Source organism: Melanerpes formicivorus, unplaced genomic scaffold, assembly GCF_026170545.1.
Source record: "Melanerpes formicivorus ecotype bairdi unplaced genomic scaffold, bMelFor1.0.p_v2 SCAF_1, whole genome shotgun sequence".
Taxonomy (NCBI): Eukaryota; Metazoa; Chordata; class Aves; order Piciformes; family Picidae; genus Melanerpes; species Melanerpes formicivorus.
In genome coordinates, this window is record NW_027142353.1 from 5,496,665 (window position 1) to 5,523,492 (window position 26,828).

Consider the following 26,828-nt stretch of genomic DNA (forward strand, 5'->3'; position numbering starts at 1 on the left):
CATCAACTAAACCATGCAACCAAGCATTCTATCAAGTCTCCTCCTGAACACTTCCAATGATGGTGACTCCACCACCTCCCTGGGCAGCCCATTCCAATGGGCAATCACTCTGTGTAGAATTTCTTCCTAACCCCCAGCCTAAACCTCCCCTGGTGCAGCCTGAGACTGTGCCCTCTTGTTCTGGTACAGGCTGCCTGGGAGAAGAGACCAACATCTGCCTGTCTACAACTTCCCTTCAGGTAGTTGTAGAAAGCAATAAGGTCACCCCTGAGTCTCCTCCTCTCCAGGCTAAGCAACCCTAGCTCCCTCAGACTCTCTTCATAGGGCTTGTGTTCCAAACCCCTCACCGACTTTGTTGCCCTTCTCTGGACATGTTCCAGTGAGTCAACATCCTTCCTAAACTGAGGGGCCCAGAACTGGACACAGTACTCGAGGTGTGGCCTAATCAGTGCTCAGTGTACAGGGGCAGAATGACCTCCCTGCTCCTGCTGGCTGCACTGTTCTTGATGAAGGCCAGGATGCCATTGGCCCTCTTGGCTGCCTGGGCACACTGCAGGCTCATGTTCAGCCTGCCATCGACCAGTACCCCCAGGTCCCTCTCTACCTGGCTGCTCTCCAGCCACTCTGACCCCAGCCTGTAGCACTGCATGTGTGATATAAACCCAGGAAAGCAAATTACTATCCTTATGTTGTGCAGCACAAAGATATGCTCTAAAGAACTCGGTTTAATATCTCTTGATTTAATGCAACTATTCACCTGGAAAAACATTACACTGTGTAAAGATTTCAGATTAGGCTTTTAGATCGACCTTAACTTGTCCAAAACAAACAAGGATATTAAAGCAACCTGCTTGAGAAAACTGTGGAAACAGGACAGGGAAATTTGTCATGAGGGGTTTTGTCATAGAGGAAACTGACTGGAAAGAAAGATGGCAGAAGATGCAATGAAGTGGCCAGAAGAGTAACATGGGGAGCAATAAAGATGGAGAGGAAGGTTTGTGGGAATCCTCCTCTCAGGTGATCTGCAGTGTCTTGGGGCAATGATGTTATTCCATTGAGACTGATGAGATTTGCTTGTGGCTTTAGAGCAGCCAGGGTCTCACTCTTGACACCTATCACTCATGCTTGACATTGTAGGCAAGGAACTCATTGCAATTTATCCTTCAAAAAATAACTTCTGTCACATGCTTATTTGACTCAGTATGAAAACAGGCAGATATATTAATTGCATCTAAAGATCATAAAAGTCAGATTTCTCTATCAGATCACTTTGTTTACAGAGCAGGAGGAAAGCTGGGCATGTCTGGATTTATCCCACATGTTGAGTCACAACTATCCTATTCAAAGCCAAAACCACTCCTAGTAATACTTTCAGTCACCAACAGCAAGTGCCAACCAGCAAGAATAGGTAGCAGCAGAGGAAAACTTTCAGTCTGCTTTAACTTGAAACTTGAATCTTGATGGGAAGGAGATTTTAGCTGTAGAAAATGGTAAAGGGTCCTCTATGAATCAATGGCTTTATAAGCAGTGGAAGTCTGCGTCTGGAAAGCTCTCCCAAGCTTCAGTGCCAAAACTGGTAAGTCCATGTTATAGCAGTTAGCTTATGTATGAAACTTGGAAATGGGGATTGATTTGAAATTAAAGCAAAAGAAACCCCAAAACTAAACAAAAGCCACCACCCCAAGACATTTGTCTTTGACTGCCAGTGTTTTCTATATATCTTCTTAATTTACATGTAACGTTTTCCCTGCTCTTATGCTATGTATTATCTGGGATCTGATGGTCTTGAAAACTCCTCTTTCCTTTCTCATTTCAGCACTAATATGCGACTTCTTTAAGCTGGCATCAGGAAACTCTTCAGGCATGTAGCTAGACTGGACTAAGAAGTGTCATTGAGGTAAAATAACATACTTAACAGAGCTGGAATAGCAGGACAAATCAAAGGCATGCCAGTATCTTCTGCCACTGTTTCAAGCAGAGATGATATTGAATTTACACAAGAATCTGGTTTCTTAAAGATGTGTTGCCATTCTGCATTTAAAAATGGCTATTTTAATTCATTACCTTTCAATCATTAAATGAAGGATGACGGACACTGTTTTATTGTATTGCAAGATTTCCGTGCTATTTAACACGTGCCTTTTCCTGTGAGAGATAGCCTTAAGGATAAAGAACAGGATGACCATCTTGTAAGTGCCAAAGACCTGCATGAGAAACTCCATTTCCACAGGTTTTTATTATTATTATTGTTTTTATTTAAACAACCGTGAGCAAATACACCGTGTCCCACTGATAGGTTTAATTCAGTGGCAACTGGCACCGAGTATTTCAAAACTCTTCTAAAATGGAAGGTTTTACTTTATCATTGTACTTATGTCTTACCCTCTCTAAATTTCCTTTCATTCATCAAATACAAACTTTCTCCAGGAATGCAGACAATATGTCTTATACACCTACTCATTTACTCTTTGAGTCAGCTCAGCATTTCTTCCTACAGAGTTTACAAAATGTACTCAAAATCATTTCATCTAAGGCATTGAACTGAAATACTAGATATAAGATTGTAGCTTGCAAAATGTACTCAAAATCATTTAATCTAAGATGTTAAACTGAAATACCCACTAGATAGAAGATTGTATTTACTTCGATCGGAAACAATAGGCTTAGTTACTCCCCAAGCTTCAACAGGTTTCAAGTTCAGCTGAGTTTTACACTTGCATTCCACCAGTATGAGCACTTGCTCTGGCATCTGAACCAATTGACTGAATCGCCTCGGGCAGTTTAAATCAGCTTCAAACAGACTGTAAAACTGGCCTACTATACTAGTATGTACCCTCTTACTGTGTTAAAAGGTGGGTAATGAGGGGGAACCTAGGTAAACATCCAGAATGACACAGAACAAGTTACTGGTGATCCCCAATTTTTTCATTAAAAAATGTAGAAGAATTTCGAGTATGTGAAAGTATTGCAGGAAACATTGATGGAGACTTGATAGGGTGCTTGGCTGCATGGTTTAGTTGATTAGGTGGGTTGGATTAGCTGATAGGTTGGACGCGATGATCTTGAAGATCTCTTCCAACCTGGTCTATTCTATTCTATTCTATTCTATTCTATTCTATTCTATTCTATTCTATTCTATTCTATTCTATTCTACTCATTCAGTATCACTATGGTTGGAAGAGACCTCAAAGATCACCTGTCACCACAGACCTCATGACTAGAGTAGGGAGGATACTACTGCCCACTGCAAGCTTGAACTCACAACCTTCCCATTAAGGGTCTTATGCACTACCAACTCTATTCTATTGTGGTTTCCTATGTATTCACTCTGGATACAAGTGGGGTATCAGTCACAAATGAAACAGAATATCGTGAACTCTAAACAAAGCTAGAGATGTCCCTTGCTACTGTACCAGCTTCAGAACCCAGATCTTTCAAGCCCTGCAGACAATATTGAAATGGCTGAGGGCTGACTAGGCTAGTCTCTTTTGAGCTGCATAAATCATAACTGTATCCTTTCAAATGTATGGTCTTACATTAAGATTTCTTGGAAGTAAGATGTCCCATCCTGAACATGCATGCTTAGACCTGCACTGCTTTTATGCAGGGCAGTTTTGCTTTGTGGTTTCCAATGAAATGCTACATCATTCCTTGTTATTTCTGCAGGCTTTTGCTGCAGTTGCACTCTGCATATGGATTTTTCTAGAGCCAGGTTTTCCACAAGGAACACAATATATAAAAGATGGCTATCATCCAAAGCTAAATATAATTTCAAACCTCTTTCCTGAGCTAAAAAGACTTCAGAATTATAATAAAGCGGTTCCTGGAAGAGGGTTATCCAAAGAAGAAAAATAGGGTGACTTTTCTAGCTGTTCTTGTTTTTCTTGTTGCATAAGCACACACTTAGTGAAAGGAAAGCATGAGTTTCTGTTTTCACTTTTGTTTGTTTGTTTTGGTTTGGGTTTTTTTTTTGTTGCAATTTGTGACAGGTGAATAACAGCGGACAAAAGCAGCTCAGTCCAACTATGTGTAACCTAAAGTTTTGCAAAACTGCAACAGAGGAAAAATTGCTCCGTGTCTTATTCAGGTACCAATTTCCACTGAAATACTTGAACAACAATCAGTGGAAATACATCTGAGCACTCTGTATACATGTATCCTAAAATTTAAAGCAATTCATCAAGGGAAAAAAATAATAAAGAATCAGGTTTAAGGAGAATATTTTCTCTTGTTCTTGTGTGCAAGAAATGAGAATGATAGACGTCCCCAATAAAATGAAGCAGATTTAAGCTGCCGTTTCTCCCTTCTGGGCTTTCAAGTCATGTGTGCTGGAGAAAGCTCTCCTATTTGTTGTGCTGAAGGTTTGACAATCGGTCGTATTTTCATTGCTCTGTTTCCACCTAGTGCTCAAACTGCAAATTGCACTAAATTTTAAGTACATTCTCGAATCGATAACTGCACGTCGGCATTAGTTTCAGTTTTCAGACAATCTGCATTGCAAATAAGTAAGTGGAGATAGTAAGAAATTAAGTACGATAGTAAGTGTTTCTTTTATTTAAAGGTATTTGCACTAGCTCCCAGATTAGAGGTTCTCAGATATCTAATACAGTCTTTGCTGCATGATTTGTTATTTGTTTATCAGTTATATGAATTAAATCCTAGAATCCCTCTTGTGGATGTAATTCTTGTGTGAGTTCTGCTGAACTCATGATGGGATATAAATAAAAAGGGCCACACAAGTCATTGAGAGGCATTCATTATTCTCACAGGCAAGCGTGGGCTCAGAATAAAGTCTAAAAAGGAGTATCTAAAGCCCCTGAAAGTCTTGAGGTGGACTTATCTTGAAAGCCTTTCCCCATATATCTCAAGCTGTGAATTTATTTATATTTTCTTTCCCCCAGGAGGCTGAATACAGCATAGCTAGAAGATATAACTTGTGGATCTACCTCATGAAATCTATCAGGTGTTTTGTGGACAGATAGAAGGATGTATTAGAAGGGGAGTGAATAGTAGGTCAAGAGGGATTCTTCTCCCCCTCTGCTCTGCCCTGGCGAGTCCACATCTGGAATATTATGTCCAGTTCTGGGTCCCTCAGTTCCAGAAGGACAGGGAACTGCTTGAAAGAGTCCAGCGCAGAGCCACAATAATGAGGAAAGGCTGAGAGAGCTGGGGCTCTTCAGCTTGGAGAGAAGACCAAGAGGTGACCTCATTAATGTTTGCAAATATGTGAAGGGCAAGGGTCAGGAGGATGGAGCCAGGCTCTTCTCAGTGATGTCCAATGATAGAGGAAGGGTCAATGGGTGCAAGCTGGAGCATAGGAGGTTCCACATGAATATAATGAAAAATTTTTTTCTGTGAGGGTGACAAAACACTGGAACAGGCTGCCGAGAGAGGTTGTGGAGTCTCTTTCTCTGGAGACATTAAAAATCTGCCTGGACATGTTCCTCTGTGACCTACCTGACAGGCTGGACAGGTGGGCAGAATCCAACAGCATGAGATTTATAACACATCCAAGTGCTGAGTTCTGCACATCAGCCGCAACAACCCCATGCAGTGCTACAGGCTGGGGTCAGAGTGGCTGGAGAGCGGCCAGGCAGAGAGGGACCTGGGGGTACTGGTCGATGGTAGGCTGAACATGAGCCTGCAGTGTGCCCAGGCAGCCAAGAGGGCCAATGGCATCCTGGCCTGCATCAAGAACAGTGTGGCCAGCAGGAGCAGGGAGGTCATTCTGCCCCTGTACACTGCACTGGTTAGGCCACACCTCGAGTCCTGTGTCCAGTTCTGGGCCCCTCAGTTTAGGAAGGATGTTGACTTGCTGGAACGAGTCCAGAGAAGGGCAACAAAGTTGGTGAGGGGTTTGGAACACAAGCCCTATGAGGAGAGGTTGAGGGAGCTGGGGTTGCTTAGCCTGGAGAAGAGGAGACTCAGGGGTGACCTTATTGCCCTCTACAACTACCTGAAGGGAGGTTGTAGACAGGCGGATCTTGGTATCTTCTCCCAGGCAGCCTGTACCAGAACAAGAGGACACAGTCTCAGGCTGCGCCAGGGGAGGTTTAGGCTGGATGTCAGGAAGAAATTCTATACAGAGAGAGTGATTGCCCATTGGAATGGGCTGCCCAGGGAGGTGGTGGAGTCACCATCATTGGAAGTGTTCAGGAGGAGACTTGATGGGAGACTTGATGGAGTGTTTGGTGCCATGGTTTAGTTGTTTAGGTGGGTTGGATTGGTAATGGGTTGGATGCGATGATCTTGAAGGTCTCTTCCAACCTGGTTTATTCTGTTATTCTATTCTATTACTCTAGGTGATCCTGCTCTGGCAGGGGAGTTGGACTAGATGATCTTTTGAAGTCCTTTTCAACCCCTAACATTCTGTGATACTGTGAGTCTGTGATATAAAGATAGTACAAATGACATTTTAGATCTCTTATATTATAAGACAAAATAAGTTGCTCTTGTGTTGTGTATGCTTACAAAAAGTTGAGAAATTGCTATTCTCACACAGCACTTCATGTAAAACAAGTATGGCAATAACTTTGACAGATCTAAGATTTTTTTGTTCATGTATTTTTGTAGCAAAATCTAGGTGCTGCAAATCTGTTTATTGACTTGTTCTTGTAATTAGTGCAGAATAGCTAAATGACTATTAGCTGCTCCACAGGCACCATCCGAAAAACACAGGATGGCTATTTCTCAGAGCATCTGGTGTGTAGGGAGATGGATTCTGTTTTCAGAATTTGTAGTTTGGACATTTTCTTTAGGAAAAAGGCTTCAGCTTCTCCTTTTCCCTTGTGCTTTCCCTTAGCCCAGGCTAAGAAGCTGCAGTGTCCCTCACTCGGGATAGTGTACTGACTGCTGGTCTATTAGACAGGCACAGCTGTGGCCACCTTCTTTTCCTGGATAAAAGCAGGGTACCAATCACAAATGAAACAGCATGCCATAAACAATGAATACAACAAGAGAGGTCCCTTGCTACTGCACCATCTGTGGTCATATTTTTTTAATAATTGCACATTTACAGCATCTTTAGGGTTTTTTAAATGCCCAACGTTGAGTGCTGTGTTAAGCAACCCCTGAAAACATGTACTGCATTGGACTCTTTTCAGGTTTTTTGTCAGGGGAGTGCCACCTCTGGGTATTCCTCATCCAGTTTGGATGTGAGGTAAACAACAAACTGCTTGCTCTAAACCAGGCAGATACCTACAAAGAGGTATAACATGTATGTGGCTAGAGTACTCTGGGTGCAATGACCTGCCTATGAAATATACATTTTTCATTCTGCACAGAAGCATAGATTTGCTTTGGTTTGAGTCATAAAACTATCTGACAGGAGATGCAGACTAGGGATGGGATTATTGTGGATGTATGTCGTAGGGTTGGAAGGGAAAGGCCATGCTTTCTCCTCCCCCCAGAAAGTGAAGGAAAAAAATCTCACAGCTGAATTAGCAAAGCAGTAGATGCTGTATATTTACAAAGCAATGTAGGATATGCAGGGGAATTTACAGAATTTACAATATTTACAATATATACAAAAATATACAATAAAGTAGCACAGAAATGAGAGTTCCCCCCTCTGCTGAGGGGGTTCCCCACCTCTGCTCCCCCTTCTCTCCCCCTTTCCCCAGAGAGGGTTAGAAAGAGAGAAAAGAGAAAAAAGAGCAGTGATTAATTAGAAGCAGTTAGGCCGTTACGTGTTAGAAAGTTCTTATCTCTTCCCAAGGCTGAGTCTGGCCGAAAGCCCAGAAACAGCGAGCTGCTGCCACCGAAGGAGGGGGAAGACAGACTGACCAGAAAAGTGCAGGAATTCCCAGGATACTCTGCTGCACTCCCAGTTCAGAAGGTGCTTCCTGCCACTGTACCAATGAAATTAGTTTAGATCCGTCTTTTAGTTTACAAACATCTGACCACCATACTCCTTTTCTTAAGGGGACAGCCTCAAACAGTCACAATGTAGCTGTGCACTACAGAGTTCAATCTCTGAATAAGATGGGGTCTATATGTGGAGTCTGTGAGGAAATCCCACCTATCTTGGAACAGCTGCTCTTGCCTTGGATCATGGTAAAGCAAGGGGCTGTTTTATTCTCTGCAGTTGCCTCAGCAGAGGAAGACTGTAATTTTGAGTTTTTATATTACTTCAGACAGAATGGAACAGACAGAGTGAAACTGACAGATTGTCCATCCAAAGGGATGGAAGGCTAGGCTTTGTAACAGGAGAAAAAAGGTGCTGCCAATATCTAATCTCAACTATAAACAAGTGCAAGCAGGACAAATTATTTCTTCAAGGTATGGGAAGCCTCATGATTACTTAATATAATTAAATTAGTATGTTCCCCTCTAAGTAATTATTTATAATAATACATGTAGTACTCCTTACTCTATCATCCTTCAAGGAACTGCTCCTGGCTAAATAAAAACATATTTTCTTGGAGGATTGTATTTATGTAAATAATTAATAGATTGTCATTAAATTAAATTAGCACTATGTATCCTCTTGCATATACTGTCCTGTCCTGTGGATTCCTTGGATTAATGAGTATCTGGATGAAAATATTTGTTTTTTGAAAGAGAGTGGGGAAAATTAAATCAATCGTTTCAGAGTTAAAAGTGAGGAGCAACCTGACTTCAATATTTGAAACTTTTCTACTTACAAAGTTGCAAAGGCTGGTAGGAAAAAAGGGCACTTCTTTGTATTTTGTTTTAATGCTTTTCCAGCAGTCCTGGCTCACTGGAGAGGTCCCAGAGGACTGGAAGCTGGCCAACATGATGCCCATCCACAAGAAGGGCTGGAAGGAGAAGCCAGGGAATTATAGGCCTGTCAGCCAGACCTCAGTGCTAGGCAAGATTATGGAACAGGTCATTTTGAGTGCAATCGCACAGCACTTACAGAATGGCCAAGGGATCAGGCCTAGCCAGCATGGATTTAGGGAGGGCAGGTCCTGCCTGACCAACCTGATCTCCTTCTATGATCAGACAACCCGCCTGGTGGGGAGGCCTGTGGATGTAGTCTACCTGGACCTCAGCAAGGCCTTTGACACCGTCCCCCATAGCAAACTCCTGGCCAAGCTGTCAGCCCATGGCTTGGACAGCAGCACTCTGAGCTGGGTTAGGAACTGGCTGGAGGACCAAGCCCAGAGAGTGGTGGTGAATGGTGCCACATCCAGCTGGCGGCCAGTCACTAGTGGTGTGCCCCAAGGATCAGTGCTGGGCCCCATGCTCTTTGACATCTTTATTGATGATCAGGATGAGGACATTGAGTCCATCATCAATAAATTTGCTGACGACACCAAGCTGGGGGCAGGAGTTGATCTGCTGGAGGGTAGAGAGGCTCTGCAGAGAGACCTCGACAGGCTGGACAGATGGGCAGAGTCCAACGGCATGAGATTTAACACATCCAAATGCCGGGTTCTGCACATTGGCCACAACAACCCCATGCAGTGCTACAGGCTGGGGTCAGAGTGGCTAGAGAGCAGCCAGCAAGAGAGGGACCTGGGGGTACTGGTTGATGGTAGGATGAACATGAGCCTGCAGTGTGCCCAGGCAGCCAAGAGGGCCAATGGCATCCTGGCCTGCATCAGGAACAGTGTGGCCAGCAGGAGCAGGGAGGTCATTCTGCCCCTGTATACTGCACTGGTTAGGCCACACCTCGAGTACTGTGTCCAGTTCTGGGCTCCTCAGTTTAGGAAGGATGTTGACTTGCTGGAACGTGTCCAGAGAAGGGCAACAAAGTTGGTGAGAGGTTTGGAACACAAGCCCTATGAGGAAAGACTGAGGGAGCTGGGGTTGCTCAGCCTGGAGAAGAGGAGACTCAGGGGTGACCTTATCACTCTCTACAACTACCTGAAGGGAGGTTGTAGACAGGTGGATGATGGTCTCTTCTCCCAGGCAGCCAGTACCAGAACAAGAGGACACAGTCTCAGGCTGTGCCAGGGGAGGTTCAGGTTGGATGTTAGGAAGAAGTTCTATACAGAAAGAGTGACTGCCTGTTGGAATGGGCTGCCCAAGGAGGTGGTGGAGTCGCCGTCATTGGAGGTGTTCAGGAGGAGACTTGATGGGGTGCTTGGTGCCATGGGTTAGCTGTTTGGGTGGGTTGGATTGGTCGATAGGTTGGACGCAATGATCTTGAAGGTCTCTTCCAACCTGGTTTGGTTTATTCTAAATACTCGGTTTATTCTTTCCATTGTAGAGGTACAGACACACTAGATTAATTCTAAACACCAACTAAGCTAGTAATTTATTTCTGACAATCCACAGCCAGACGCCTCAGAGGAAGGTGCAAGGATCTGCAGGAAGATCTTCATGCTCACCCTATGGCATGAAGATAATAAATTTGTTCATACAACTCGAGCAGCCTTCTGAAGATTCATCTTGTGATGCCAGAAATAATGAATACATTTCAGTAAATTTTCTGTTTATTCTACCTAGTGGTTCTGAAACATAGGAGAAGTTCTGAAGTCTGAACCTTCCTCCAGTATAAAAAAATGTAATAGCTACTGTGACTTGGAGGCATGCACAAGGCTGGAAGGCAAAGGCAGGAATTCCTAGGGCAGACCCCAGCCCAAACCCCACAATAATTCATACCTGGACATGCCTAAGCACATGTACTGAAAATCTCTAGCTACTGATAGATTTAAGCAAGTACTTCCCTGAATCTGTTACAAGGGAGTAATCTAACCCTTTGTATTAAATATTGTTTTGTGAGGATTTCAGAACTCACATCTGTCCTTAGTCCTGAGTTTCTTCCTGAATTTGTGGAGAAAACTTGTAGAGGTCTTAACAAGAACACTAGAGGAGCTGAGGGAAGGTCAGACATAGCCAGAGGATGCAGCAAGGTGTCTGCACTTACACTTGCACGCAAAGCTCTGAGTCAGGCCATCTCTGCGTGACTTAAATTTGATGCATGGAGTCAAACCCCTGAATATGGAGCCACCTGAGATTCTCTTTCCCTTTATGCACTCACCTAGAAGAGGTCAATACAAAAGTACTGAGGGCAGTGGAAGTTTACATCCAGCTGGCAGGTCCTTTACTCTGATCTCTGTCCATCTGGAACTAGAAACAAGTGGATGTCCACCACTGTTATTTCAAAGTATTGACTAAGGACCACCCCATTAAACACAAATTGAGGAGAAAGTAATACAAGGGACATGTGACCACCTTGAGTTCAGAGACTCTGCATGAGATGCCCAGAGGCCAGAGATGGGACTCCTCCTGTCTGTGTGGCACACTGCTCATGACAAATACAGAGAAAGCTTGTAATCTGGAACATTAATTCTGGGCATGACTATAGCTGAGATCAGTAAACTAATATTTATTTTTTACAAACATGAAATTTACTGTGGAATTAAAAGATCTGAAGTAGTGGTTGAAGTTTCCTTCATCTGTACGCTGTCTATGATGTCTGCTTCTACTGTGTGATTATGTATTTGCCTGAATGCATATTCTGTACCTTGCTGAATAAATCAGAGCTGTTGTGCATTTTACCTTTCTTAGTACTACTGCTTTATGGTATACTGTGCCTGTGTATTCAGATTAGCTTGGATGTTCATCACAGAGCAACACCTTTACGACTTACACAAAACTGCAAGTGATTAAATGTTGTTTGACTCAGTTGGATCATCGCAATATAATATGCCTGTTTATTATGTTCATAGCCTTTGCTTCTAATACAAGTATATATTTATATTTAAAGTGCCTCTTCTGTATGCATTTCAGGTTTTGAGCTTGTGCTATTTCTTTTTGCAAACTTTTCTGTAGTCTGCTGCAACAGAAGAATGAAAATAAATCAGTACACGTTAGTAATTACAATAAATTAATTAGAAGGCAGAAGTGGAGATAGTTTACATGTCATTGACTTTATAATTATGGAGTTGACAATGTATGGGTGATTACCTTCTTCCTTCTTGTTCATTATTTAATGAGGAGCTCAAGGAAGCTCTTAATCTTTTCTATCTACTATGGTTGTCAGAGACGGGATGTGGCAAGGATGGGAAAAAAAGAGGAAGGAAACAGGTTGGCAGTGTCCCATGAAGAGAGGATCCACATAATTATAGAGTGAGTGTGGACTGCTTTTCAAAGTTACTAATTCTGGCTTGGTCTTCCCTTTGGGGAAGCAGCAATTTATATAGCATACACACAGCTTAGGGAGAAGTGAAATTGACAGAAGAAAGAGGAAGGTCTATGCTTTTTAGATAGTTGAAGGCACTAGAGATGTATCCCAGGAATAACACTGGAGATTGCTCTGTTCACCATCCTCATTAATGATCTGGATGAAGTAGCAGAGTGCACTTTCAGCAGGTTCACAGACAACACAGAAATGGGATTGACTGGTGGAAGTGCCAGATGGTTGTGCTACCATTCAGAGGGACCTTCACAAGCTGAAGAACAGGGCAAAGAGAAATCTCATCAACTTTAACAAGGGTAAAACCTAGGTCTTATAACTGGGGAGGAATAACCCCATTCATTGGTACATGCTGGGGGCTCACTGGCTGGAAAGTAGTTTTGCTGAGAGAGTTCTTGGAGTGGAAGTTATCCAGGAGGTGGACAAGAAGTTCACCATAAGCCAGCAATGCACCCTCATGGAAGAAAAGGTCAGCAGCTGCATTAATAAAAGCATTGCCAGCACATCAAGAGAGGTGATCCTTCTTTTTATCATTGATGAGGCTGGATCTGGATTATTGTGTGCAGTTCTGGACTATCCAGTACAAGAAAGATACAGACTTGTTGGAGCAAGTCCAGCACAGGGCAACAAAGATGACTAAGGGACTAGAGCACATTTCATATGAAGAGAGGCTGAGATAGCTGGGACCGTTCACCCAAAAGAAGAGAAGGCTCAGGTGGACCTCATTAGAATAAAAAAAACCTTTATTAGAATAAACCAAACCAGGTTGGAAGAGACCTTCAAGATCATCGCGTCCAACCCATCAACCAATCCAACCCACCCAAACAGCTAACCCATGGCACCAAGCACCCCATCAAGTCTCCTCCTGAACACCTCCAATGACGGCGACTCCACCACCTCCCTGGGCAGCCCTTTCCAATGGGCAATCACTCTTTCTGTATAGGACTTCTTCCTAACATCCAACCTGAACTTCCCCTGGCGCAGCCTGAGACTGTGTCCTCTTGTTCTGGTACTGGCTGCCTGGGAGAAGAGATCATCATCCGCCTGTCTACAACCTCCCTTCAGGTAGTTGTAGAGAGTGATAAGGTCACCCCTGAGTCTCCTCTTCTCCAGGCTAAGCAACCCCAGCTCCTTCAGTCTTTCCTCAGAGGGCTTGTGTTCCAAACCCCTCACCAACTTTGTTGCTCTTCTCTGGACACGCTCCAGCAAGTCAACATCCTTCCTAAACTGAGGGGCCCAGAACTGGACACAGTACTCGAGGTGTGGCCTAACCAGTGCAGTATACAGGGGGAGAATGACCTCCCTGCTCCTGCTGGCCACACTGTTCCTGATGAAGGCCAGGATGCCATTGGCCCTCTTGGCTGCCTGGGCACACTGCAGGCTCATGTTCAGCCTACCATCAACCAGTACCCCCAGGTCCCTCTCTGCCTGGCTGCTCTCCAGCCACTCTGACCCCAGCCTGTAGCTCTGCATGGGGTTGTTGTGGCCAATGTGCAGAACTCGGCACTTGGATGTGTTAAATCTCATGCTGTTGGATTCTGCCCATCTGTCCAGCCTGTCGAGGTCCCTCAGCAGAGCCTCTCTACCCTCCAGCAGATCAACTCTTGCGCCCATGAAATGTGAGAATGCAAAAGAGGCAGACAGTCTGTTTTCAGTATTGCCCGCTGACAGGAAAGAGGCAATGGATATGAATTAAAAATCATGAAATGTCATCCAAACACAAGAAAAAGAAGTTTGTGTTATGGGGGTGGTCAAGAAAACAGATTGTTCAGAGAGCTTGTGGAGCTCCATCCTTGCAGATATTCAAAATGCAATCAGACACCATTTAGGGAAACCTACACTAGCTGCTCATGCTTGAACAGGGCCATTGAAGTACATGATCTAACAAATCCCTTCCAACATCATAAATTCTGTGATTTCATTAATTGCTCCTATTATTTGATTAAGGTCTGTGTTGTGGGTTAGCCCCAGCATGCAGCTTAATGCCACATCATCACTTGTTCATTCCCCTTGTGGTGGAATGAGGGAGAGAATATGAAGTGTAAAAGTGAGATAACTCATGGGTTGAAATAAATTTTTGAATAGGTAATCTAAAGCTACATGCACAAGCAAAGCAAAATAAGGAATTCATCCACTGTTTCCCATTGGCAGGCAGATAGTCAGCCATCGCCAGGAAAGCAGTAGTAATGGTTACTTGAGAAGACAAATAACTCTGAATGTCTTCCCTCCCTCTTTTTCCCCAACTTTTACTGCTGAGCATGATGTTATATGGATATCGCTTTTCTTAGCTGTCCCAGCTGTGTCCTACTCAGCGTTTTACTTGCTGGTGGGGCAGTGTGAGAAACAGAAAAGGCCATGACTCTGTGTGAGCACTCCTCAGCAGTATCTAAAACATCTTGTGTTATCAACACAAATCCAAAACAGAGAGCGTGTGAGCTAGCATGAAAAATAATTACCTCTCTCCCAGCCTAAAGTACTACAGTCTGTCTTCAAGTGTAGTGGTGGAGAAGCACAAAAAACTATATCATAGAATAGAATAGAATAGAATAGAATAGAATAGAATAGAATAGAATAGAATAGAATAGAATTAACCAGTTTGGAAAAGAACTTCACAATCATCAAGTCCAACCTATCACCCAACACCATCTAATCAACTAAACTATGGCACCAAGTGCCCCATCCAGTTTCCTCTTAAACACCTCCAGTGATGGTGACTCCACCACCTCCCTGGGCAGCCCATTCCAATGGCCAATCACTCTTTCTATGAAGAATTTCTTCCTAACATCCATCCTAAACCTCCCCTGGTGCAGCCTGAGACTGTGTCCTCTTGTTCTGATGCTGGTTTCCTGGGAGAAGAGACCAATCCCCACCTGGCTACAACCTCCCTTTGGGTAGTTGTAGACAGCAATAAGGTCTCCCCTGAGGCTCCTCTTCTGCAGGCTCAGCAACCCCAGCTCCTTCAGCCTCTCCTCATATCTATTTTTTTTTTTTTAACTATATCTTTTAATCTTTTAAGTTGTTGACTGATTTGGAGGTCATTGATTTCTGCCATTCAAATCCTATCCTCAAGTTTTGACCTTCCCAGTAGTGCATGAAAGACATCAAAGATCACTCCTATGAAAACAAATGCTGAGCTCAGAAAATGTCCTTCCATACAGAAGAAAACTGGCAAAATACCCGTATTACTGGATTACATTTTTACTAGCTTTTCCCATATATGTGAGGGTAGAAATATGAGCAAGGTGTGATTTTCAGATGAGAGTAAAGCTCATGCCATACTTAAGAAACTTCTGACATATTCTGAAAGGCCATAGATAGTTCTTTCTAAGTGTTGGCAGTTGTTTTTTTTCAATTGGAATTCTGGGGCTACGTCTCTTATACTAAAAAACTGTAGCTGTTAGGTCAAGTGTCCCAGTTAGAGGCAGATCCTCCCTTGCCTCCCACTGGGGCAGAAAAAAACGAGACTCAAACAAATGGATTGCAGAAGTGATGGAAAGTTTAAATGGAAAAGCAGTGAGTGGTTTGCAGAAGCTACAAGCACAGTGACAAAGGAGATCCCAAAGCATACTGAGTCCCTCACAGCACACCTAGAAGCATCCCAACATTTCCCTTTCTCCCTACCTGAGGGTACACCCAAAACCCTCAGGGCTTGCTCTTCCCCCCCTCCACTGTTAGGCTAATCTCAGCTGGCCAGATCTGAGAATTCTCTTCCCCCTTCTTCTCCTGGCATTAGGCCTAGTCAGGCCTAAGAGGCCTTGAGATAACTCCCCTTCCATTACCAGATAGGGAGCATCAAGGAAAATGCTACTCTGTCACTAGTAACGGTGAAACTGAATTTACAAAGATGATGTGAACCATCTTTTTGTTTTAGTAGTTGCTAAATTAAGATGCTAGCTTTAATGGCTGGTTTCCCAGCTGATGTAACCCACCTAACAGCACTCTGTGTCTGTGGGGTGATCTTGCCATATGCTTTGATTGTGAGACTTGTGGTAAATAGGATGAGCTTAATGAGCTGATCAAGGCAATCAAAGGTACTAGAGGGACAGCATGGCAAAGGGCAGGACAGGGAAAGCAGAATTGTTCCTTTTGGTGGGAGTGTGGTAATAAAACAGTTTAAACTGATAATGAAACCACACCCTTACTGTTCACTGCATAACCTATTGTCCTCAGTGGTTTACTGAATCACCACTCTGTACAGTTAGATAAGTGACAGAGATATTGAATCATGACAATCCTTGTGGTGTTTCCTGAACAGGTACTCTCTGTAGTTACGCCTCTGTTTGAGTATGACTTTACAAATCCCTGAGAAAAAGTGTATCAAGAGCCTATAACTGAATTTGTCCTTCTGCATGAATTGCCAAGGGATGCTTGCTTGTGGTCATTGTCTTCAAATCCGTTGGCTTCCTTGTTTGCAGCTGAGCAGCCATCTTTCCTCATTCTGTGTATTTGCCTTTATTCACTCCTTCTGCACCATAACTCAGATACTAATCTGTCCCCTTCACAAGCCACGTGGAAGAAATAGTTGACATGCCACACATGGTTCATTGCATATTTCTCATGCAACATCACTGCTCATCCTGTTGTTCATTTAACTAAAGTGTAAGACTTCTGGGGAGAGTTGCTCTATTTTTATATAAACTTCTATCATTGCTTAAAAAAAAAGAGAGAGAGAAAGAATATTGATCTTCTTATACAAGAATACAGTTCTCAGAATGGTCTAGGATTTGCATTGTCAGTATCTGAGATGAGCTTGATCTTTGAACTTCAGTATCTTTTTCTTCTTGCCTCCATTTTTTCTTTAACACTTTCCTCCTTCGTTGTTATTTTAGCTCCTTTTCACTTACTTCGCTACCTACCTCCAAATTTCAGTCTCCATCTGTTTTGCTTCATCCAAACATGCAAGTAATGTCCCCACTCTGCTCTTACCATGAGCTAAATTTTGGTCTGGCTCACAATGATTTTTATGTGTGTCACATTGCTCTCTTATTACCTTTGGGAGAGGGAATTTAAAAGGTGCATTTTCTCAAATAACTAAATACTGGACTTTTTGGTGCTGAATGTTTCCATTATACGGAATTTTGGATAACACTGTAAGTACTATAGTATAATGCCATGGAAGAGATTCAAAATCTAACATATCTAACAGCTACAGTGGAAAAAAAAAAAGGTGATTTAAAAATGTTCCACAGAGAAGGAGGTCGAATCTTTCTAAACAAAGACTTCAGCATTATTTGCAACAATGTCAGGCTGAAGTTTGCATACGTATTATGCTCTGCTAATTCCATTCTCCTATACTAAGCAAGGGATTGTAAAGGATGTTCCAGTCATTTCTTGTGGAATCAATTTAAGAAAGATTGCTCTTATTTTCAATTGGAATTATCCTTAGTTTCAGCAGAATACTGAGATGGAGAAAATACCCAGTACATCCATTTTCCATGCAAAATTGAGACACAAGAAAATTTCTAGTTCAAAAGAAAATTTCTGGTTCAAAATCCTATGATTTTTGTCAAGGTTCCTGGGAACTTGCAGCCTAGACTTTGAGCTGGGATATTTCAGACCTTAAAATGATGGCCCCAGCGATGCTAGCAAATAACTTCTGTACTGCTCTGAGTGGAGAAATAGTTTGATTCAAGCCTTGCTTGTCCTAAACAGATGTTTTTACATAAACCCAGAAGTTTTTACTGGCTGGACTTGATGGCATTTGACTTTTGCTCTCCAAGGAATGTGAAGAACAAAAGTTCTGGAAGTTTCATTTCCTAACTGATGGGGGAAAAAAAAAAAGAAAAATAAAAGGAAAAGAGAACAACCAGTATGACTTATAACTGCTACATTGGATTTTGTGGTACCACTTAAATAGAGAGGTAGGGTGCAGCTCAGCTGTTTGTAACCGCAGAACAAGAAAATGTTATTTGGAAGGAAGGAGGAAGTACACCAAAAGTACTATGTCTCAAACCTGACAGTGTCTCTTTAAAATGTTCTTAAACCTGTTTAACACACCCCTACTTTTCACCACTCCCTGGGAACATGCACCTCTTCTAGCAACCTGTAAATCAAGAAAAACCAAACCCAGCAATTTATTATCCAGTGTGTGGTGGCTATTTTCACACACCCAACCTGGCCATGTAATTAAACTACAGCATAGCTCACTGGCTTGGAGCTTTCTGCTTCAAGCTAAAATGAGTTTACCACTGTGAGTTTTAAAGTTTCAAATATTCTGGAGCAAGATTGTGTATTTCAAAATGTAAATTAAGAAAAAGATAAAGATCCAGAGATTGTGATTTAGGCACAGTACTATACAAGTTCTGCTCACAGTTATAGAAGATGCCAAACCTCATTTGTACTGGTTTGTCTAAACAGAGTGAATAGTTACTTGCAAGTAAAATAGCTAAACCCAAAATTTCAAGTCTTACTGTCAGAGGGTTCAAATTCAGAAAGTTTGAAGGAATAATTCTGTTGTATCTGTGAATGAAAGGGACAGAACAGCCAGGAAGGCAGGATGACTTTTGTGGGTTTTTTTTCTCCCTCCTTTCAGTTTCTCCATGGGTCATACTCCCACATGGCAAGATTATGATTTCCTTGTTATAATTCTTGTGTAAGTAGCCACAGTGTGGTAGGGAAGCTGCTTTTTACAGTACATCATAGGACACACAGTTTGCTTGAGAATGCGATACATTGTGATGTAGTATGGATGAAGTACTGCTGAAGCTGTAGAATGAGCTTAGTGACTTGTATTTTGGCTAGGCAGAGAAAAGAAATCTGCATGCCTGCTTCCTTTTCCTTTTAATTTGGCAAGAAGTCATTGCTTTCTGAAGAAGCAAAAAATTTGTTTGAAATCTTGCCATTACATGGGATTTATCTAACACCTCTAGATGTCTACAGTGTGGATGTCTACAGCTGACTTGTCATCTTAGGCTCCCTTTCAAGACAATAGAGAGAAAGTGCAATTTTTAGAGCCCAATGCTCTGACCTACTTTAGTCATCTACATTAGAGAAATATTACACTAGGGGTGTCTTGAATGACACATTTAGAGGTAGAAGCCTAGCTTTTGATGTAGCCTAGCTTTTTTTGGTTTTCATTAAATAGGGCCTGCGATGGAAACTCTCACCCAGCTCTGAGGGAACAAGTGTTTGAAAATAGCAGTCATCAGTTTTTCTTCTCCTTTCATTGCATAGACTTCAGATTACTTACTCAGACATGAACTGGCATTTAGTTTTCTCAGTCTAACAGACTGCATGAGGAATCAGAGCAGGCCACGTTGAAATTACTGGGTTCTTCATGGTATGCTTCTATAGCACTGTGGCAGGATCTGGAACTTCAAGAACTGATATGAGACTCTGGTTACATTCAGATAATTATAATAATTCTGTTCTGACTCTCTCCCTTGTAATATTACCCAGATTACTTTGAAACCATCCAGTTTTAAAGCCCAGCCTTGTTTTTACTGCACTTAAAAAGAGCAACAAGAACAAATAAAAAAAACCTTCAACTCACTTTTTTTTTGGGTACTAAACATTAAAACTCACGTAAAAGATTATTTCTGCCAACATTCTTTCCCAAAGTACTTACAGTTCAAAAAACAATTCTTCAGAAGAATATAATTTACTTGGACTAAAAGGGAAAGAGAATTTTATGTTTAAAAAGTACTAATTTCCCCATCATTGTAACAGTCTCTTGGCTAGTTTATATCAAAGGACAAGTATTTTGTAAAGGCAAGAGGAGAGCTCAGCTCTTTCTTCAGCTCCTCAGCTCACGAAGGCCCACTTGCAGATGTGTTAATTTAGGAAATGCGTTCTCTTTTCTTTCACACAGTTATGTTTGTGATTGAAACACCCACCTGAAATGTATTCCTTGGAATATGCTTGGAAATGCTATTAATCCTTCTACTTCTGTGGATAACGGAGGATAATGAGATTGATGAATTCTTTTCCAGAGAAGCTAGGAAGGTAACATGGAAGAAAGATGCCACTCCTCTGGTACCATTTTCTGTTTTATTCCTGCAGATCACCAACATTTCAACACATATCATAAATCTGCCTTGCTATTTTAATCTATTTGAAGAGGTGAGCAAATTTATTTGACTGCAAAGGTGAGTGAGGAAAGAATCTTAAACACATGCTGATTAAAATACACTATTCTTTCTCCATATTTACATATATATATATACATACTCTCCATATTTGTCATGTAACTAAAAAGGAGTCAGTCTAAAGTGACAATGCTGGATGACTCTCAGCTGAGGGGTGGATGACAGCCCCTTTGCTGAGGACACTGGTTTAATACCTAAAGCATTAACATTCCAAAAAAATTTGATATCACCTGGATTTGTATTGCTAATTGTTTACATCAACATCAAAGAATTAGAAAACAATTTAAATGTGATTTTAGTTATGTGCCTTATACAAATTTTGACCATAGGAGCATAACATAGGAGTGACAGATCTTGGTCAGCCCAAAGGTCTGTTTAGCTCAATATTCTGTCTCCAACAAAGGCCAAAATCAGATGCTCAGGGACCAGTGGATGAACAGGGATGGCATACAACTTGCTTTTCCCTAAGTGTCCTCACAGTCTCTATCAATTTGCAGGTTAGAGTCTTTATCAGTCAGATGTAGTTTCTGTTTATTTAGTGACCATCAGTGGGTTCCTCATCTGCCAGCTTGTCCTGTGTCTCATTGCACTACTTTATGTATGGGTACACACATATCCATACACAAGTATTAATGTACATAAGAGTGTGCATACACACAAGTGCAGATATACATGTATTGAAATAAATTGTTGCATTTCATAAACTATTGGAAACAGAGCTTCCCACAGCAAGGACAACTTCCATACACACTTTTCAGGAGCCCAAGTTAATGATGTTACCAGTAGGCTGCCTAAACTGGTACAGCCCTCTGACTACTACCCCTTACTAGTTATGCAGTTAGGGAATGATGATGTTGCAACCAGAACTCCCAGGGCTATCAAAGATGACTTCAGGGCCCTGGGAGACCTGGTTGAGGGGTCAGGGGCACAAATAATTTTTTCATCAATACCTTTAACTGCAGGAGGGAATACAGTAAGGAACAGGTCAGCAGCTATAGTTAACAAGTGGCTTAGAGGCTGGTGCAGTCAAAAGAATTTTGGGTTTTTTGATATTGGGAAACTTTCCACTGCACCAGGCCAGCTGGCAACAGATAGAGTACATCTGTCCCAGAGAAGGGGAAAGATCACTGTATATGAGAACGGACTGTCCCCCAAAGATAAAAAAATCCTGGGTAGGGAATTGGCGGGTCTCATAGACAGGGCTTTAAACTAGTTTCGAAGGGGGAAGGGGCTGAAAATAGTCCTCTCAGACAAGAGTCTGGGGGCGACAAGCTAGAGTTGGAGGTGAAACCAGCAGCCCAGCTGAAGTGCATGTACACTAATGCACGAAGCATGGGTAACAAACAGGAGGAGCTGGAAGCCTTGATGCAGCAGGAAAATTATGATATAGTTGCCATCACAGAGACGTGGTGGGACGACTCACACGACTGGAGTGCTGCAATTGACGGTTACAAGCTCTTCAGGAGAGACAGGAGAGGAAGAAGGGGTGGAGGGGTGGCCCTGTACATCAGAAAGACACTAGATGCCATTGAGATGGAGATTAGGGATGATCGGGTTGAATGCTTGTGGATAAGAATTAGAGGGAAGACCAGCAGGGCAGACACCCTGGTTGGAGTCTGTTATAGACCACCCAACCAGGAGGAAGATGTTGACGAAGCATTCTATAGGCAGCTTAGGGCTGTCTCAAGATCTCCGGACCTTGTTCTCATGGGTGACTTCAACCTGCCTGACATCTGCTGGGAACTCAACACGGCAGAGAGGAGACAGTCTAGAAGGTTTTTAGAATGCATGGAGGACAGCTTCTTATCCCAGGTGCTGCGAGAGCCTACCAGGGGCAAGGCTATGCTTGACCTCCTCTTCACCAACAGGGAAGGACTGGTGGGTGATGTGGTGGTTGGAGGGTGTTTGGGGTCCAGTGACCACGAGATAATTGAATTCTCGGTTTTTGGTCAAGCCAAGAGGGGCGGCAAGAAGACCTCCACTCTGGACTTCCGGAGGGCAGACTTTGGGTTACTCAAGGAACTAATTCAGAGGGTTCCTTGGGATAAAGCCCTTAAAAACAAAGGGGTCCAGGAGAGCTGGACCTACTTCAATGAAGAATTGTTGAAGGCTCAGGGACAGGCTGTGCCAATGTGCCAGAAGATGAGCCGCTGGGGCAGACGGCCAGCCTGGATGGTTCATGAACTTTTAATGGAACTGAGGGAAAAAAAGAGGGTGTATCACCTTTGGAAGCGAGGGGAGGCAACCCACAGAATGTTTAAGGATGTTGCTAGGTCTTGTAGGAAGAGAATTAGGGAGGCAAAAGCACACTTGGAACTTAAACTGGCCTCTACTGTGAAGGACAACAAAAAGTCCTTCTATAAATACATTAATAGTAAGAGGAAGGGGAAAGAAAACCTCCACTCCTTGGTGGATACGGAGGGGAACATTGTAACCAAGGATAAGGAAAAGGCAGAGATACTTAACACCTTCTTTGCCTCAATTTTTACTAGAAGGGCAGAACGTCTTCCTGACAGCTGGTCTGCAGAGCTAGCAGAAGGAGCCAGGGAGCTGCACAGTTTCCCTATGTTCCATGAGGCGGTAGTTGGAACTCTCCTTAGCAGCTTGGATCCCCACAAGTCCATGGGACCAGATGGGATTCATCCTAGGGTGCTGAGAGAGCTGGCAGATGAGCTGGCCAAGCCACTCTCCATAATTTTCCAGCAGTCCTGGCTCACTGGCGAGGTCCCAGAGGACTGGAAGCTGGCCAACGTGGTGCCCATCCATAAGAAGGGCCGGTTGGATGAGCCAGGGAATTACAGGCCTGTCAGCCTGACCTCAGTGCCAGGCAAGATCATGGAACAGGTCATCCTGAGTTCAATAACACAACACTTACAGGATGGCCAAGGGATCAGGCCTAGCCAGCATGGATTTAGGAAGGGCAGGTCCTGCCTGACCAACCTGATCTCCTTCTATGATCAGGTGACCCGCCTGGTGGATGTGGGGAGGCCTGTTGATGTAGTCTACCTGGACCTCAGCAAGGCCTTTGACACCGTCCCCCATAGCAAACTGCTGGCCAAGCTGTCAGCCCATGGCTTGGACGGGAGCACACTGCGATGGGTTAGGAACTGGCTGGAGGGCCGAGCCCAGAGAGTGGTGGTGAATGGTGCCACATCCAGCTGGCAACCAGTCACTAGTGGTGTGCCCCAAGGATCAGTGCTGGGCCCTGTGCTCTTTAACATCTTTATTGATGATCTGGATGAGGGCATTGAGTCCATCATCAGTAAATTTGCTGACGACACCAAGCTGGGGGCAAGAGTTGATCTGCTGGAGGGTAGAGAGGCTCTGCAGAGAGACCTGGACAGGCTGGACAGATGGGCAGAATCCAACGGCATGAGATTTAACACATCCAAGTGCCGGGTTCTGCACATTGGCCACAACAACCCCATGCAGTGCTACAGGCTGGGGTCAGAGTGGCTAGAGAGCAGCCAGGCAGAGAGGGATCTGGGGGTGCTGGTTGATGGTAGGCTTAACATGAGCCTGCAGTGTGCCCAGGCAGCCAAGAGGGCCAATGGCATCCTGGCCTGCATCAAGAACAGTGTGGCCAGCAGGAGCAGGGAGGTCATTCTGCCCCTGTACACTGCACTGGTTAGGCCACACCTCGAGTACTGTGTCCAGTTCTGGGCCCCTCAGTTTAGGAAGGATGTTGACTTGCTGGAACGAGTCCAGAGAAGAGCAACAAAGTTGGTGAGGGGTTTGGAACACAAGCCCTATGAGGAGAGGCTGAGGGAGCTGGGGCTGCTTAGCCTGGAGAAGAGGAGACTTAGGGGTGACCTTATCACTCTCTACAACTACCTGAAGGGAGGTTGTAGACAGGCTGATGATGGTCTCTTCTCCCAGGCACCCAGTACCAGAACAAGAGGACACAGTCTCAGGCTGCGCCAGGGGAGGTTCAGGTTGGATGTTAGGAAGAAGTTCTATACAGAAAGAGTGATTGCGCTATGGAATGGGTTGCCCGGGGAGGTGGTGGAGTCGCCGTCATTGAAGGTGTTCAGAAGGAGACTTGACGGGGTGCTTGGTGCCATGGGTTAGCTGTTTGGGTGGGTTGGATTGGTTGATGGGTTGGACACGATGATCTTGAAGGTCTCTTCCAACCTGGTTTGGTTTATTCTAATAAAACTTTACTATTATCTTAATTTTGATGCCAAATATCTCTTCTACTGGGGGAAAAATTGAAATACACTCTTTCATACTGTTTGTCATAGAATAGAATAGAATAGAATAGAATAGAATAGAATAGACCAGGTTGGAAGAGACCTTAAGATCATCACGTCCAACCCATCAATCAATCCAACCCACCTAATCAACTAAACCATGGCACCAAGCACCCCATCAAGACTCCTCCTGAACACCTCCAGTGATGGTGACTTCACCACCTCCCCGGGCAGCCCATTCCAATGGGCAGTCACTCTCTCTGTCATGTTTTAGAACACTTTATACCTCCTTTCAGATGCCCTTTCAACACACTAAAATGATTTTATCTGACTTGTGTTGCCTGTGTGGAGAGGCAATCGTATGTCTTTGGTCATCTGTTGTGTGCTTCTCTGAACCTTTTTAAGTTCAGCTGGATACTTTCTGGTTCTCATTTTAGGCCTTTGACCATTTCTGCATTTCCTGATTTTAGAATGTATTTTCTATCAACTGTTAGATTTTATCTGACTGTATGATTTTATCTGACTTGTGTTCCTTGTGTGGAGAAGTGATTGTATGTCTTTGGTCATCTGTTGTGTGCTTCTCTGAACCTTTTTAAGTTCAGCTGGATACTTTCTGATTCTCATTTTTGGCCTTTGACCATTTCTACAGTTCCTGATTTTGGAATATATTTTCTACCAACTGTTCTACAGGAAGCCTTTCTATGCTAACTATACCATAGCCAACATATTTTAGGAATGGGGAAAAACCTACCTTTTTTCTTTCCCCTATGCTCATATCCAGCTTTTCTGTAGATAGAGAACAGCATCACAATCTGCTGCATTTGGCTGGCATTCATAGCAGTTATGTGTGCCCATAATAACAGTGTGGAATCCACCTATCAAATGAAAGTTTGATTTAATAGGTGGCATCTTGGTTCACTGGAGGTTTTTTTTTTTAACTGGTATAAAATTTCCGTATAGGTTTTCAAATGACAATGAATTTCTCAATTAACTAATCTGAGCCAAATGGTAAAAGAAAGAATCATCATAAGAAAGGCTTCCTAGCAGATATTCCAAACACAATACCAGGACAAGAAGAGAAACCAAATTTATCAGATAAGTGAAATTTGAAGTTCCTCACATAGATATCATTTTATGAGGCAGATACATCTGCTTATCTGCTCCATAAAAAGAACACCCTGAACAGAGGTGAGGTGATGGTGGTATCTCCTATATATTTACAGTGCCCATGACCATTAATTGCTACAAGAAAATTCCAGGTAGGCAACAGGAAGAAACTTTCCTTCACTTAACTTCTCCTCCACTGCCATCTTTTAACAAGACATCTTTCCCTGAGATCAGCACTGTTGGTTCTTTCCCTAAGCTCTCTCAATGAGCTTTTAGGTGATCAGGATATTATAAAGTCTTTCATTTTCTTTAATGAAAAAAAACCCACAACAAAACCCCCACATCTAATCATAATTTTCATTCTTATTGTCTTTAGCCACCCATAGGAATGTTCTTTGTTAATTCCAGGGCTTCACCACTCTCATGGTGAGGAACCTCCCCCTCACATCCAGCCTGAATCTCCCCACCTCCAGCTTTATTCCATTCCCCCTAGTCCTATCACTACCTGAGATCCTGACAAGTCCCTCCCCAGCCTTCTTGTAGGCCCCCTTCAGATACTGGAAGGCCACAATTAGGTCACCTCAGAGCCTTCTCTTCTCCAGACTGAACAGCCCCAACTCCTTCAGTCTGTCCTCATAGGAAAGGTGCTCCAGCCTTCTGATCATCCTCATGGCCCTTCTCTGGACACGCTCCAGCATGTTCATATCCCTCCAGCACGTCCATATCCCTCTTGTAATAGGGGCTCCAGAACTGAACGCAGTACTGCAGGGGGGGGTTCTCCAGAACTGAGGGGGAGAATCATCTCCCTTGACCTGCTGGCCACACTTCTCCTGATGCAGCCTAGGATCTGATTTGCTTTCCAGGCTGCAAGTGCACACTGAGAGCTCATGTTGAGCTTCTTGTCCACCAGCAGCCCCAAGTCTCTCACCTCTCGGCCATGGTGGAGATCAAGACACACAAGTTTAGCGTACTATGGATCTGACTTTCAGGGATTTCTGCAAGATATTTTTTCATTTGCTGAGTAGAGAGGTATTCAAATTGGGGGAAAATCAGGTCCACTGATGAAGATTCTGTATCTCTGTGAAATGCGCTGGCACCTACTATGGTTAGCATTTTTCTCTGCCAAGCAGTTTTAGAAAGGAAAATAAAAGACAGTGCTAAGCCCTTTTCTGTGGCAAGTAGAAGCAGTGGAAAGATTTATACATTTTGCATACTACTTACAGCAATTTATAAATTCCTTTTTTAGTTTATGAACCTTGCCACAACTTTTGCAAGAACAATGAGATGCCAAATACATCTGCATTGTCACGAAGCTTTCCTTAGCATTTA

General features: G+C 43.3%; 1 protein-coding gene across 8 annotated transcripts in view; it reads left to right on the forward strand.

Annotated features, from left to right (window-relative positions):
- The first annotated feature begins 1,375 nt into the window (after positions 1-1,375).
- SCEL (sciellin) overlaps positions 1,376-26,828 on the forward strand; it is a 95,503-nt gene continuing 70,050 nt past the window's right edge. For 4 of the 8 annotated variants that reach the window (XM_068157403.1, XM_068157308.1, XM_068156785.1 and 1 more), the window contains exon 1: positions 1,376-1,576. The gene's annotated coding sequence lies outside the window, so the exon portion shown is untranslated. Of the gene's footprint in view, positions 1,577-1,816; positions 1,898-6,302; positions 6,380-19,922; positions 20,057-20,099; positions 20,200-26,828 lie in introns of those variants that run through there. The other 4 variants (XM_068156862.1, XM_068157130.1, XM_068157047.1 and 1 more) reach the window with 4 other exon arrangements.